General features: G+C 45.2%; 1 protein-coding gene and 23 non-coding genes across 24 annotated transcripts in view; 1 reads left to right on the forward strand and 23 right to left on the reverse strand.

Annotated features, from left to right (window-relative positions):
• The window catches only part of LOC136867430 (endochitinase), a 274,252-nt gene that overhangs the window by 64,410 nt on the left and 197,404 nt on the right, over positions 1-12,438 (forward strand). The gene's annotated exons all lie outside the window — the stretch shown is intronic.
• On the reverse strand, positions 73-145 carry TRNAV-CAC (transfer RNA valine (anticodon CAC)). Its single transcript has one exon. It is a non-coding gene; the product is annotated as a tRNA-Val (tRNA).
• Positions 582-654, reverse strand: TRNAV-UAC (transfer RNA valine (anticodon UAC)). The gene has a single exon. It is a non-coding gene; the product is annotated as a tRNA-Val (tRNA).
• On the reverse strand, positions 1,082-1,154 carry TRNAV-AAC (transfer RNA valine (anticodon AAC)). The gene has a single exon. It is a non-coding gene; the product is annotated as a tRNA-Val (tRNA).
• TRNAV-CAC (transfer RNA valine (anticodon CAC)) lies at positions 1,581-1,653 on the reverse strand. Its single transcript has one exon. It is a non-coding gene; the product is annotated as a tRNA-Val (tRNA).
• Positions 2,034-2,106, reverse strand: TRNAM-CAU (transfer RNA valine (anticodon UAC)). The gene has a single exon. It is a non-coding gene; the product is annotated as a tRNA-Met (tRNA).
• On the reverse strand, positions 2,535-2,607 carry TRNAV-AAC (transfer RNA valine (anticodon AAC)). The gene has a single exon. It is a non-coding gene; the product is annotated as a tRNA-Val (tRNA).
• Positions 3,490-3,562, reverse strand: TRNAV-CAC (transfer RNA valine (anticodon CAC)). Its single transcript has one exon. It is a non-coding gene; the product is annotated as a tRNA-Val (tRNA).
• TRNAV-UAC (transfer RNA valine (anticodon UAC)) lies at positions 4,279-4,351 on the reverse strand. The gene has a single exon. It is a non-coding gene; the product is annotated as a tRNA-Val (tRNA).
• TRNAV-AAC (transfer RNA valine (anticodon AAC)) lies at positions 4,779-4,851 on the reverse strand. Its single transcript has one exon. It is a non-coding gene; the product is annotated as a tRNA-Val (tRNA).
• On the reverse strand, positions 5,239-5,311 carry TRNAV-CAC (transfer RNA valine (anticodon CAC)). The gene has a single exon. It is a non-coding gene; the product is annotated as a tRNA-Val (tRNA).
• TRNAV-AAC (transfer RNA valine (anticodon AAC)) lies at positions 5,747-5,819 on the reverse strand. Its single transcript has one exon. It is a non-coding gene; the product is annotated as a tRNA-Val (tRNA).
• On the reverse strand, positions 6,200-6,272 carry TRNAV-CAC (transfer RNA alanine (anticodon CGC)). The gene has a single exon. It is a non-coding gene; the product is annotated as a tRNA-Val (tRNA).
• Positions 6,709-6,781, reverse strand: TRNAV-UAC (transfer RNA valine (anticodon UAC)). Its single transcript has one exon. It is a non-coding gene; the product is annotated as a tRNA-Val (tRNA).
• Positions 7,209-7,281, reverse strand: TRNAV-AAC (transfer RNA valine (anticodon CAC)). The gene has a single exon. It is a non-coding gene; the product is annotated as a tRNA-Val (tRNA).
• Positions 7,710-7,782, reverse strand: TRNAV-CAC (transfer RNA valine (anticodon AAC)). The gene has a single exon. It is a non-coding gene; the product is annotated as a tRNA-Val (tRNA).
• TRNAM-CAU (transfer RNA valine (anticodon UAC)) lies at positions 8,163-8,235 on the reverse strand. The gene has a single exon. It is a non-coding gene; the product is annotated as a tRNA-Met (tRNA).
• On the reverse strand, positions 8,665-8,737 carry TRNAV-UAC (transfer RNA valine (anticodon UAC)). Its single transcript has one exon. It is a non-coding gene; the product is annotated as a tRNA-Val (tRNA).
• TRNAV-UAC (transfer RNA valine (anticodon UAC)) lies at positions 9,167-9,239 on the reverse strand. Its single transcript has one exon. It is a non-coding gene; the product is annotated as a tRNA-Val (tRNA).
• On the reverse strand, positions 10,121-10,193 carry TRNAV-CAC (transfer RNA valine (anticodon CAC)). The gene has a single exon. It is a non-coding gene; the product is annotated as a tRNA-Val (tRNA).
• On the reverse strand, positions 10,630-10,702 carry TRNAV-UAC (transfer RNA valine (anticodon UAC)). Its single transcript has one exon. It is a non-coding gene; the product is annotated as a tRNA-Val (tRNA).
• Positions 11,130-11,202, reverse strand: TRNAV-AAC (transfer RNA valine (anticodon AAC)). Its single transcript has one exon. It is a non-coding gene; the product is annotated as a tRNA-Val (tRNA).
• Positions 11,631-11,703, reverse strand: TRNAV-CAC (transfer RNA valine (anticodon AAC)). Its single transcript has one exon. It is a non-coding gene; the product is annotated as a tRNA-Val (tRNA).
• Positions 12,084-12,156, reverse strand: TRNAM-CAU (transfer RNA methionine (anticodon CAU)). Its single transcript has one exon. It is a non-coding gene; the product is annotated as a tRNA-Met (tRNA).

Raw genomic sequence — 12,438 nt, forward strand, 5'->3', positions numbered from 1 at the left:
ATTATCATACCACGTCAATGTTTGGCCACGCTCGCCTTCTTCACACTCCTATCCTGTCCATTGAAAATAAGGTGTTTCCGCCCGGGATCGAACCGGGGACCTTCCGCGTGTGAGGCGGACGTGATAACCACTACACCGCGGAAACAACCGCTTGACCTCACCCATTCCGGATATACTGAAGCTGTGAAACAAACCTACTTGTAGCATTCTTTGATGTGCCGGGTTAATCAAACGTGTAAACTTCTTTGTCTGTGGAGCGTCTGTGTGCAACATTAAATGAAAGCCCCGAATTTCCTGTGGCCTGGAATTAGAACCAGTGAAGCTAGTAAGACCTAGAGATATCACGTATAACAGCAGCCGTGGAACAACTTGTTAAAGGAATTATTTCTATGGTACCCCAATTTCATATGTTTTACACAAATGTGGCCGGCCGTGAATGCATCTTTCCGTGGCTCCTCATTATCATACCACGTGAATGCTGGGCCACGAACGCCTTCTTCACACTCCTATTTTCTGTCTCGCATTGTCCCCGATAGGTGTGGCATAAAGAACCGTACATTGGTTTTAGATTGAATACAAGTTGTTTCCGCCCGGGATCGAAGCGGGGACCTTCCGCGTGTAAAGCGGAGGTGATAACCACTACACCACGGAAACAGCCGAGTGTTTTCCCACTTAACGAATATAATGAAGCTGTAGACGAAAACTACTTTGTAGCATTCTTTGATGTGCCGTGTGTAGCAAATGTTTTTGTCTGTGGAACGTCCGTGTCCAACATTAAAAGAAAGCGTCGAATTTCCGGTGGCCTGGAATGTGAACCGGAGAAGCAAGTAAGACCTAGAGATTTGACGTATAACAGCAGCCGTGGAACAACTTGTTAAAGGAATTATTCCTATGGAACCCCAATTTCATATGTTTCACACCAATGTGGCCGGCCGTGATAGCATCTTTCCGTGGTTCCCCATTATCATGCCACGTGAATGCTGGGCCTCGATCGCCTTCTTCTCACAGCTAGCCTTCATCTCCGATTGTCGCCTACCAGTGTTGCAAAAAAATCAAACACAATTTTTCGAATGAAAAAAATTGTTTCCGCCAAGGATTGAACCGGGGGCCTTCCGCGTGTTAGGCGGATGTGATAACCACTACACCACGGAAACAGCCGAGTGTCTTCCCACTTAACGAATATAATGAAGCTGTAGACGAAAACTACTTTGTAGCATTCTTTGATGTGCCGTGTGTAGAAAATGTTTTTGTCTGTGGAACGTCTGTGTCCAACATTAAAAGAAAGCTTCGAAATTCCGGTGGCCTGGAATGTGAACCGGAGAAGCTAGTAAGACCTAGACATATTACGTATAACAGCAGACGTGGATTAACTTGTTAAAGGAATTATTCCTATGGAACCCCAATTTCATATGTTTTACACCAATGTGGCCGGCCGTGAAAGCATCTTTCCGTGGTTCCCCATTATCATACCACGTGAATGCTGGGCCACGAACGCCTTCCTCACACCGCTAGCCTTCATCTCCGATTGTCGCCTATCAGTGTTGCAAGAAATTGAAACAATTTTTCGAATGAAAATAAGCTATTTCCGCCCGGGATTGAACCGGCGCCCTTCCGCGTGTGAGGCGGATGTGATAACCACTACACCACGGAAACAACCGCGTGTCTGTGCATTTACTTAATATATTCAAGCTGATAACAAAAGCTACTTGGCAGCTTTATTTCATGTGCAGTTATAAGCAAACCTGTAAACAATGTCTGTGCAAAGCCTGTTTCCACATTTATTAAAACGTTAAATTTCCCGTGGGATTTAGTTTGAACCAGAGGACCTAGCAAAACCTGGAGTCATCACATACAACTGCAGCCGTAGAACAAAGTTTAAAGTAATTATTGTAATAGAACACCAATTTCAAACGTTTTACACCATTGTCTGCAGGCGAAAAGGCAACCTTCCTCGGTTCACCATTATCATACCACGTCAATGTTTGGCCACGCTCGCCTTCTTCACACTTCTATCTTGTCCATAGAAAATAAGTTGTTTCCGCCAGGAATCGAACCGGGGTCCTTCCGCGTATGAGGCGGATGTGATAACCACTACACCACGGAAACAGCCGAGTGTTTTCGCACTTAACGAATATAATGAAGCTGTAGACGAAAACTACTTTGTAGCATTCTTTGATGTGCCGTGTGTAGCAAATATTTTTGTCTGTGGAACGTCTGTGTCCAACATTAAAAGAAGGCGTCCAATTTCCGGTGGAATGGAATGTGAACCGGAGAAGCTAGTAAGACCTAGAGATAGCACGTATAACAGCAGCCGTGGAACAACTTGTTAAAGGAATTATTCCTATGGAACCCCAATTTCATATGTTTTACACCAATGTGGCCGGCCGTGAAAGCATCTTTCCGTGGTTCCCTATTATCATACCACGTGAATGCTGGGCCACGAACGCCTTCCTCACACCGCTAGCCTTCATCTCCGATTGTCGCCTATCAGTGTTGCAAAAAAATCAAACACAATTTTTCGAATGAAAATAAGCTGTTTCCGCCCGTGATTGAACCGGGGACATTCCGCGTGTTAGGCGGATGTGATAACTACTACACCACGGAAACAACCGCGTGTCTTTGCATTTACGTAATATATTCAAGCTGATAACAAAAGCTACTATGTAGCTTTATTTCATGTGTAGTTATAAGCAAACCTGTAAACAATGTCTGTGCAAAGCCTGTTTCCACATTTATTAAAACGTTAAATTTCCCGTGGGAGTCCGCCTCTGTGGTGTAGTGGTTAGCGTGATTAGCTGCCACCCCCGGAGGCCCGGGTTCGATTCCCGGCTCTGCCACGAAATTTGAAAAGTGGTACGAGGGCTGGAACGGGGTTCACTCAGCCTCGGGAGGTCAACTGAGTAGAGGTGGGTTCGATTCCCACCTCAGCCATCCTCGAAGTGGTTTTCCGTGGTTTCCCACTTCTCCTCCAGGCGAATGCCGGGATGGTACCTAACTTAAGGCCACGGCTGCTTCCTTCCCTCTTCCTTGCCTATCCCTTCCAATGTTCCCATCCCTCCACAAGGCCCCTGTTCAGCATAGCAGGTGAGGCCGCCTGGGCGAGGTACTGGTCATACTCCCCGGTTGTATCTCCCGACCAAGAGTCTGAAGCTCCAGGACACTGCCCTTGAGGCGGTAGAGGTGGGCTCCCTCGCTAAGTCCGAGGGAAAAACCGAACCTGGAGGGTAAACAGATGATGATGATGATGAAATTTCCCGTGGGATTTAGTTTGAACCAGAGGACCTAGTAAAACCTTTAGTCATCACATATTACAGCAGCCGTAGAACAACGTTTAAAGTAATTATTGTAATAGAACACCAATTTCAAACGTTCTACACCATTGTGTGCAGGCGAAAAGGCAACATTCATCGGTTTACCATTATCATACCACGTCAATGTTTGGCCACGCTCGCCTTCTTCACACTCCTATCCTGTCCATTGAAAATAAGGTGTTTCCGCCCGGGATCGAACCGGGGACCTTCCGCGTGTGAGGCGGACGTGATAACCACTACACCGCGGAAACAACCGCTTGACCTCCCCCATTCCGGATATACTGAAGCTGTGAAACAAACCTACTTGTAGCATTCTTTGATGTGCCGGGTTAATCAAACGTGTAAACTTCTTTGTCTGTGGAGCGTCGTCCGGCTCCATGGCTAAATGGTTAGCGTGCTGGCCTTTGGTCACAGGGGTCCCGGGTTCGATTCCCGGCAGGGTCGGGAACTTTAACCTTAATTGGTTAATTTCGCTGGCACGGGGGCTGGGTGTATTTGTGGTCTTCATCATCATTTCATCCTCATCACGACGCGCAGGTCACCTACGGGTGTGAAATCAAAAGACCTGTATCTGGCGAGCCGAACTTGTCCTCGGACACTCCCGGCACTAAAAGCCATACGCCATTTCATTTCATTTGTGGAGCGTCTGTGTGCAACATTAAATGAAAGCCCCGAATTTCCTGTGGCCTGGAATTAGAACCAGTGAAGCTAGTAAGACCTAGAGATATCACGTATAACAGCAGCCGTGGAACAACTTGTTAAAGGAATTATTTCTATTGTACCCCAATTTCATATGTTTTACACAAATGTGGCCGGCCGTGAATGCATCTTTCCGTGGCTCCTCATTATCATACCACGTGAATGCTGGGCCACGAACGCCTTCTTCACACTCCTATTTTCTGTCTCGCATTGTCCCCGATACGTGTGGCATAAAGAAACGGACATTGGTTTTAGATTGAATACAAGTTGTTTCCGCCCGGGATCGAACCGGGGACCTTCCGCGTGTAAAGCGGAGGTGATAACCACTACACCACGGAAACAGCCGAGTGTTTTCCCACTTAAGGAATATAATGAAGCTGTAGACGAAAACTACTTTGTAGCATTCTTTGATGTGCCGTGTGTAGCAAATGTTTTTGTCTGTGGAACGTCCGTGTCCAACATTAAAAGAAAGCGTCGAATTTCCGGTGGCCTAGAATGTGAACCGGAGAAGCAAGTAAGACCTAGAGATTTGACGTATAACAGCAGCCGTGGAACAACTTGTTAAAGGAATTATTCCTATGGAACCCAATTTCATATGTTTCACACCAATGTGGCCGGCCGTGATAGCATCTTTCCGTGGTTCCCCATTATCATACCACGTGAATGCTGGGCCTCGATCGCCTTCTTCTCACCGCTAGCCTTCATCTCCGATTGTCGCCTACCAGTGTTGCAAAAAAATCAAACACAATTTTTCGAATGAAAATAAGCTGTTTCCGCCCGGGATTGAACCGGGGGCCTTCAGCGTGTTAGGCGGATGTGATAACCACTACACCACGGATACAACCGCGTGTCTGTGCATTTACTTAATATATTCAAGCTGATAACAAAAGCTACTTGGTAGCTTTATTTCATGTGCAGTTATAAGCAAACCTGTAAACAATGTCTGAGCAAAGCCTGTTTCCACATTTATTAAAACGTTAAATTTCCCGTGGGATTTAGTTTGAACCAGAGGACCTAGTAAAACCTGCAGTCATCACTCATCACATATAACAGCAGCCGTACAACAACATTTTAAAGTAATTTATATATAGAACACCAATTTCAAACGTTCTACACCAAAGTCTGCAGGCGGGAAGGCAACATTAATCGGTTTACCATTATCATACCACGTGAATGTTTGGCCACGCTCGCCTCCTTCACACTCCTACCTTGTCCATTGAAAATAAGTTATTTCCGCCCGGGATCGAACCGGGGACCTTCCGCGTGTGAGGCGGACGTGATAACCACTACACCGCGGAAACAACCGCTTGACCTCACCCTTTCCGGATATACTGAGGCTGTAAAACAAACCTACTTGTAGCATTCTTTGATGTGCCGGGTTAATCAAACGTGTAAACTTCTTTGTCTGTGGAGCGTCTGTGTGCAACATTAAATGAAAGCCCCGAATTTCCGGTGGCCTGGAATGTGAACCGGTGAAGCTAGTAAGACCTAGAGATTTCACGTATAAGAGCAGCCGTGGAACAACTTGCTAATGGAATTATTCCTATGGAACCCCAATTTCATATGTTTCACACCAATTTGGCCGGCCGTGAAAGCATCTTTCCGTGGTTCCCCATTATCATACCACGTGAATGCTGGGCCACGAACGCCTTCTTCTCCACGCTAGCCTTCATCTCCGATTGTCGCCTATCAGTGTTGCAAAAAAATCTAACACAATTTTTCGAATGAAAATAAGCTGTTTCCGCCCGTGATTGAACCGGGGACATTCCGCGTGTTAGGCGGATGTGATAACTACTACACCACGGAAACAACCGCGTGTCTTTGCATTTACTTAATATATTCAAGCTGATAACAAAAGCTACTATGTAGCTTTATTTCATGTGTAGTTATAAGCAAACCTGTAAACAATGTCTGTGCAAAGCCTGTTTCCACATTTATTAAAACGTTAAATTTCCCGTGGGATTTAGTTTGAACCAGAGGACCTAGTAAAACCTTTAGTCATCACATATTACAGCAGCCGTAGAACAAAGTTTAAAGTAATTATTGTAATAGAACACCAATTTCAAACGTTCTACACCATTGTGTGCAGGCGAAAAGGCAACATTCATCGGTTTACCATTATCATACCACGTCAATGTTTGGCCACGCTCGCCTTCTTCACACTCCTATCCTGTCCATTGAAAATAAGGTGTTTCCGCCCGGGATCGAACCGGGGACCTTCCGCGTGTGAGGCGGACGTGATAACCACTACACCGCGGAAACAACCGCTTGACCTCACCCATTCCGGATATACTGAAGCTGTGAAACAAACCTACTTGTAGCATTCTTTGATGTGCCGGGTTAATCAAACGTGTAAACTTCTTTGTCTGTGGAGCGTCTGTGTGCAACATTAAATGAAAGCCCCGAATTTCCTGTGGCCTGGAATTAGAACCAGTGAAGCTAGTAAGACCTAGAGATATCATGTATAACAGCAGCCGTGGAACAACTTGTTAAAGGAATTATTTCTATGGTACCCCAATTTCATATGTTTTACACAAATGTGGCCGGCCGTGAATGCATCTTTCCGTGGCTCCTCATTATCATACCACGTGAATGCTGGGCCACGAACGCCTTCTTCACACTCCTATTTTCTGTCTCGCATTGTCCCCGATAGGTGTGGCATAAAGAACCGTACATTGGTTTTAGATTGAATACAAGTTGTTTCCGCCCGGGATCGAACCGGGGACCTTCCGCGTGTAAACCGGAGGTGATAACCACTACACCACGGAAACAGCCGAGTGTTTTCCCACTTAACGAATATAATGAAGCTGTAGACGAAAACTACTTTGTAGCATTCTTTGATGTGCCGTGTGTAGCAAATGTTTTTGTCTGTGGAACGTCCGTGTCCAACATTAAAAGAAAGCGTCGAATTTCCGGTGGCCTGGAATGTGAACCGGAGAAGCTAGTAAGACCTAGAGATTTGACGTATAACAGCAGCCGTGGAACAACTTGTTAAAGGAATTATTCCTATGGAACCCCAATTTCATATGTTTCACACCAATGTGGCCGGCCGTGATAGCATCTTTCCGTGGTTCCCCATTATCATGCCACGTGAATGCTGGGCCTCGATCGCCTTCTTCTCACAGCTAGCCTTCATCTCCGATTGTCGCCTACCAGTGTTGCAAAAAAATCAAACACAATTTTTCGAATGAAAAAAATTGTTTCCGCCCGGGATTGAACCGGGGGCCTTCCGCGTGTTAGGCGGATGTGATAACCACTACACCACGGAAACAGCCGAGTGACTTCCCACTTAACGAATATAATGAAGCTGTAGACGAAAACTACTTTGTAGCATTCTTTGATGTGCCGTGTGTAGAAAATGTTTTTGTCTGTGGAACGTCTGTGTCCAACATTAAAAGAAAGCTTCGAAATTCCGGTGGCCTGGAATGTGAACCGGAGAAGCTAGTAAGACCTAGACATATTACGTATAACAGCAGACGTGGATTAACTTGTTAAAGGAATTATTCCTATGGAACCCCAATTTCATATGTTTTACACCAATGTGGCCGGCCGTGAAAGCATCTTTCCGTGGTTCCCCATTATCATACCACGTGAATGCTGGGCCACGAACGCCTTCCTCACACCGCTAGCCTTCATCTCCGATTGTCGCCTATCAGTGTTGGAAGAAATTGAAACACAATTTTTCGAATGAAAATAAGCTATTTCCGCCCGGGATTGAACCGACGCCCTTCCGCGTGTGAGGCGGATGTGATAACCACTACACCACGGAAACAAACGCGTGTCTGTGCATTTACTTAATATATTCAAGCTGATAACAAAAGCTACTTGGCAGCTTTATTTCATGTGCAGTTATAAGCAAACCTGTAAACAATGTCTGTGCAAAGCCTGTTTCCACATTTATTAAAACGTTAAATTTCCCGTGGGATTTAGTTTGAACCAGAGGACCTAGCAAAACCTGGAGTCATCACATACAACTGCAGCCGTAGAACAAAGTTTAAAGTAATTATTGTAATAGAACACCAATTTCAAACGTTTTACACCATTGTCTGCAGGCGAAAAGGCAACCTTCCTCGGTTCACCATTATCATACCACGTCAATGTTTGGCCACGCTCGCCTTCTTCACACTTCTATCTTGTCCATAGAAAATAAGTTGTTTCCGCCAGGAATCGAACCGGGGACCTTCCGCGTATGAGGCGGATGTGATAACCACTACACCACGGAAACAGCCGAGTGTTTTCGCACTTAACGAATATAATGAAGCTGTAGACGAAAACTACTTTGTAGCATTCTTTGATGTGCCGTGTGTAGCAAATATTTTTGTCTGTGGAACGTCTGTGTCCAACATTAAAAGAAGGCGTCCAATTTCCGGTGGAATGGAATGTGAACCGGAGAAGCTAGTAAGACCTAGAGATAGCACGTATAACAGCAGCCGTGGAACAACTTGTTAAAGGAATTATTCCTATGGAACCCCAATTTCATATGTTTTACACCAATGTGGCCGGCCGTGAAAGCATCTTTCCGTGGTTCCCCATTATCATACCACGTGAATGCTGGGCCACGAACGCCTTCTTCACACTCCTATTTTCTGTCTCGCATTGTCCCCGATACGTATGGCATAAAGAACCGAACATTGGTTTTAGATTGAATATAAGTTGTTTCCGCCCGGGATCGAACCGGGGACCTTCCGCGTGTAAAGCGGACGTGATAACCACTACACCACGGAAACAGCCGAGTGTCTTCCCACTTAACGAATATAATGAAGCTGTAGACGAAAACTACTTTGTAGCACTCTTTGATGTGCCGTGTGTAGCAAATGTTTTAGTCTGTGGAACGTCTGTGTCCAACATTAAAGGAAAGCGTCCAATTTCCGGTGGAATGGAATGTGAACCGGAGAAGCTAGTAAGACCTAGAGATAGCACGTATAACAGCAGCCGTGGAACAACTTGTTAAAGGAATTATTCCTATGGAACCCCAATTTCATATGTTTTACACCGATGTGGCCGGCCGTGAAAGCATCTTTCCGTGGTTCCCCATTATCATACCACGTGAATGCTGGGCCACGAACGCCTTCTTCACACTCCTATTTTCTGTCTCGCATTGTCCCCGATACGTGTGGCATAAAGAACCGAACATTGGTTTTAAATTGAATATAAGTTGTTTCCGCCCGGGATTGAACCGGGGACCTTCCGCGTGTAAAGCGGACGTGATAACCACTACACCACGGAAACAGCCGAGTGTCTTCCCACTTAACGAATATAATGAAGCTGTAGACGAAAACCACTTTGTAGCATTCTTTGATGTGCCGTATGTAGCAAATGTTTTTGTCTGTGGAACGTCTGTGTCCAACATTAAAAGAAAGCGTCGAATTTCCGGTGGCCTGGAATGTGAACCGGAGAAGCAAGTAAGACCTAGAGATTTCACGTATAAGAGCAGCCGTGGAACAACTTGCTAATGGAATTATTCCTATGGAACCCCAATTTCATATGTTTCACACCAATTTGGCCGGCCGTGAAAGCATCTTTCCGTGGTTCCCCATTATCATACCACGTGAATGCTGGGCCACGAACGCCTTCTTCTCCACGCTAGCCTTCATCTCCGATTGTCGCCTATCAGTGTTGCAAAAAAATCAAACACAATTTTTCGAATGAAAATAAGCTGTTTCCGCCCGTGATTGAACCGGGGACATTCCGCGTGTTGGGCGGATGTGATAACTACTACACCACGGAAACAACCGCGTGTCTTTGCATTTACTTAATATATTCAAGCTGATAACAAAAGCTACTATGTAGCTTTATTTCATGTGTAGTTATAAGCAAACCTGTAAACAATGTCTGTGCAAAGCCTGTTTCCACATTTATTAAAACGTTAAATTTCCCGTGGGATTTAGTTTGAACCAGAGGACCTAGTAAAACCTTTAGTCATCACATATTACAGCAGCCGTAGAACAAAGTTTAAAGTAATTATTGTAATAGAACACCAATTTCAAACGTTCTACACCATTGTGTGCAGGCGAAAAGGCAACATTCATCGGTTTACCATTATCATACCACGTCAATGTTTGGCCACGCTCGCCTTCTTCACACTCCTATCCTGTCCATTGAAAATAAGGTGTTTCCGCCCGGGATCGAACCGGGGACCTTCCGCGTGTGAGGCGGACGTGATAACCACTACACCGCGGAAACAACCGCTTGACCTCACCCATTCCGGATATACTGAAGCTGTGAAACAAACCTACTTGTAGCATTCTTTGATGTGCCGGGTTAATCAAACGTGTAAACTTCTTTGTCTGTGGAGCGTCTGTGTGCAACATTAAATGAAAGCCCCGAATTTCCTGTGGCCTGGAATTAGAACCAGTGAAGCTAGTAAGACCTAGAGATATCACGTATAACAGCAGCCGTGGAACAACTTGTTAAAGGAATTATTTCTATGGTACCCCAATTTCATATGTTTTACACAAATGTGGCCGGCCGTGAATGCATCTTTCCGTGGCTCCTCATTATCATACCACGTGAATGCTGGGCCACGAACGCCTTCTTCACACTCCTATTTTCTGTCTCGCATTGTCCCCGATAGGTGTGGCATAAAGAACCGTACATTGGTTTTAGATTGAATACAAGTTGTTTCCGCCCGGGATCGAACCGGGGACCTTCCGCGTGTAAAGCGGAGGTGATAACCACTACACCACGGAAACAGCCGAGTGTTTTCCCACTTAACGAATATAATGAAGCTGTAGACGAAAACTACTTTGTAGCATTCTTTGATGTGCCGTGTGTAGCAAATGTTTTTGTCTGTGGAACGTCCGTGTCCAACATTAAAAGAAAGCGTCGAATTTCCGGTGGCCTGGAATGTGAACCGGAGAAGCAAGTAAGACCTAGAGATTTGACGTATAACAGCAGCCGTGGAACAACTTGTTAAAGGAATTATTCCTATGGAACCCCAATTTCATATGTTTCACACCAATGTGGCCGGCCGTGATAGCATCTTTCCGTGGTTCCCCATTATCATGCCACGTGAATGCTGGGCCTCGATCGCCTTCTTCTCACAGCTAGCCTTCATCTCCGATTGTCGCCTACCAGTGTTGCAAAAAAATCAAACACAATTTTTCGAATGAAAAAAATTGTTTCCGCCAAGGATTGAACCGGGGGCCTTCCGCGTGTTAGGCGGATGTGATAACCACTACACCACGGAAACAGCCGAGTGTCTTCCCACTTAACGAATATAATGAAGCTGTAGACGAAAACTACTTTGTAGCATTCTTTGATGTGCCGTGTGTAGAAAATGTTTTTGTCTGTGGAACGTCTGTGTCCAACATTAAAAGAAAGCTTCGAAATTCCGGTGGCCTGGAATGTGAACCGGAGAAGCTAGTAAGACCTAGACATATTACGTATAACAGCAGACGTGGATTAACTTGTTAAAGGAATTATTCCTATGGAACCCCAATTTCATATGTTTTACACCAATGTGGCCGGCCGTGAAAGCATCTTTCCGTGGTTCCCCATTATCATACCACGTGAATGCTGGGCCACGAACGCCTTCCTCACACCGCTAGCCTTCATCTCCGATTGTCGCCTATCAGTGTTGCAAGAAATTGAAACACAATTTTTCGAATGAAAATAAGCTATTTCCGCCCGGGATTGAACCGGCGCCCTTCCGCGTGTGAGGCGGATGTGATAACCACTACACCACGGAAACAAACGCGTGTCTGTGCATTTACTTAATATATTCAAGCTGATAACAAAAGCTACTTGGCAGCTTTATTTCATGTGCAGTTATAAGCAAACCTGTAAACAATGTCTGTGCAAAGCCTGTTTCCACATTTATTAAAACGTTAAATTTCCCGTGGGATTTAGTTTGAACCAGAGGACCTAGCAAAACCTGGAGTCATCACATACAACTGCAGCCGTAGAACAAAGTTTAAAGTAATTATTGTAATAGAACACCAATTTCAAACGTTTTACACCATTGTCTGCAGGCGAAAAGGCAACCTTCCTCGGTTCACCATTATCATACCACGTCAATGTTTGGCCACGCTCGCCTTCTTCACACTTCTATCTTGTCCATAGAAAATAAGTTGTTTCCGCCAGGAATCGAACCGGGGTCCTTCCGCGTATGAGGCGGATGTGATAACCACTACACCACGGAAACAGCCGAGTGTTTTCGCACTTAACGAATATAATGAAGCTGTAGACGAAAACTACTTTGTAGCATTCTTTGATGTGCCGTGTGTAGCAAATATTTTTGTCTGTGGAACGTCTGTGTCCAACATTAAAAGAAGGCGTCCAATTTCCGGTGGAATGGAATGTGAACCGGAGAAGCTAGTAAGACCTAGAGATAGCACGTATAACAGCAGCCGTGGAACAACTTGTTAAAGGAATTATTCCTATGGAACCCCAATTTCATATGTTTTACACCAATGTGGCCGGCCGT

Source organism: Anabrus simplex, chromosome 3, assembly GCF_040414725.1.
Source record: "Anabrus simplex isolate iqAnaSimp1 chromosome 3, ASM4041472v1, whole genome shotgun sequence".
NCBI classification, from domain to species: domain Eukaryota; kingdom Metazoa; phylum Arthropoda; class Insecta; order Orthoptera; family Tettigoniidae; genus Anabrus; species Anabrus simplex.